We start from the raw sequence: 1,886 nt of genomic DNA, 5'->3' as shown, positions 1-1,886 counted from the left end.
TTCAGTCAGCAGCAAGAGACATGAAGGTGCCTCAGGCTGGATAGCTTTCCCATCTCGAACACCGAACAATCACGTCGAGTAAGGACCTCTTTGACGCCTCATTGTTTTGTTCTGCTAATTCTATTTGGAGTTTCTTACCTCGGTTCTAGAAGTGCTTTTGTTTCACCTCCTCGTTTATTCTCCGTCCTTCATTCTCAGTTTGTTGGGAAGAACGAGGTGAGGTAGGAATCAGTGCGGATATCACACGCTGATCATTCTCTGCTGTAACTGTTCATTAATTTTACACCAAAAGCAAAATATTATGAATTGTATTTGGAACTTAAAAGGAAACATGTCGAAGGCCTCAGGCCTAAGTGACAGATATATTATCGAGAGAATGTGAGCGCAGTTCTCCACAGTCCAGTCAGCGGGAGGAGAAATTGCCTCATCAGCTGCACTTTCACACTGTCTTCTGCAGTCAGAGTTTCCAAAGACCAGAAATGGGAAATGAGGGATTTGGACAGAGACTGTGAAAGAAGGTGACAATGAACAGACATAGAAAGACAAATGGAAACTCACATTGTGGAAGACACTGAAAGGGTCAATTGTCCACTTGACATGGCTGCTAAGTGACATAAAGGAAAAGAAAAAGGTAACCATTAAAGCACAGCTTGTCACCAGCTCATGGAAACGGAAGCAGCATTACCGCCAAAACAAACCTTTTAAATTTGTAAAAGTGACGGTTGGCAACTAATGAGAAGTTTTGATAAATATGATGATCCCACACATAATACTGAAAATTTACCTGCATTACAATGTTGAAATACCGAACGAACCTGCTTCTGTCGATCTGAAACACTAACTCTACTTTGCTCCATGGATCCTGCCAGGCGCTGAGTTTCTCCAGCATTCCATGTTTTTGTGTCACATTTCCAGCATCCGCAGCTCTTTGTCTTATGTTAACCTGAATCGTGTGTTTGACAAAACATGACCACTTCTCAGCCACATCCATCATTTCCTGCTGTAGGAATGCTGCCACTACGACAAACGAGCACAGGAAAATTCCCATTCCTCGACTGAAAATCAAACTTGAGCCAGAGCGCTGGGAGCACTGAATCAGAAACAGTAGAGCACCACAGAAAACAAAAGACCCTGTCGTCCCTTTCGTCAATTACACTGCTGTTGTAAGGTTTGTAGCTCAGGTTGAGGTTTCGGGTGTAGGTTTGCTCGCTGAGCTGGAGGTTTGAGATCCAGACGTTTCATTACCTGGCTAGGTAACATCATCAGTGGGACCTCTAAGTGAAGCGAAACTGTTCTCTCCTTGCGTTCTATTTATACATTTGTCCTGGATGGGGTTCGTGAGGTTTGGCGTGATGTCATTTCCTTTTCGTTTTCTGAGAGGTTGATAGATGGTATCTAGATACATGTATTTGTTTATGGCGTTGTGGATGGAGTGCCAGGAGGAAGAAACCGACAGCAACCGACGTCACGTCGAAAGAAAGGACAACGGAGAACTACAAACCTGCGTATACAGAAAATCGACAAACACTGACCAAATACTTAACTACACCAGCAATCATCCCAACACACACAAACGGAGGTTGTCAGAACACTATTCCAACGAGCCACCATACACTGCAGCACAGACGAACTTCGGAAAACAGAGGTGAACCACCTATACAACGTATTCATGAAGAACGGACACTCAAAACGTACAGTCCGCAGATTCCTCGAGAACAAACCACGACAAGCAGATCAAACACAGCCAGAAACACTAACAACCTTACGATACATCAAAGAAGTTTCAGAAATGACAGCCAGACTAACAAGACCCCTCGGAATCCTAGTAGCAAACAAACCCACCAACACTCTCAAATAAAAACTAGCAAACTTAAATGACACAGTAC

The sequence above is a fragment of the Hemiscyllium ocellatum genome, unplaced genomic scaffold, assembly GCF_020745735.1.
Source record: "Hemiscyllium ocellatum isolate sHemOce1 unplaced genomic scaffold, sHemOce1.pat.X.cur. scaffold_2245_pat_ctg1, whole genome shotgun sequence".
NCBI classification, from domain to species: domain Eukaryota; kingdom Metazoa; phylum Chordata; class Chondrichthyes; order Orectolobiformes; family Hemiscylliidae; genus Hemiscyllium; species Hemiscyllium ocellatum.
This window is presented reverse-complemented; position numbering follows the sequence as displayed.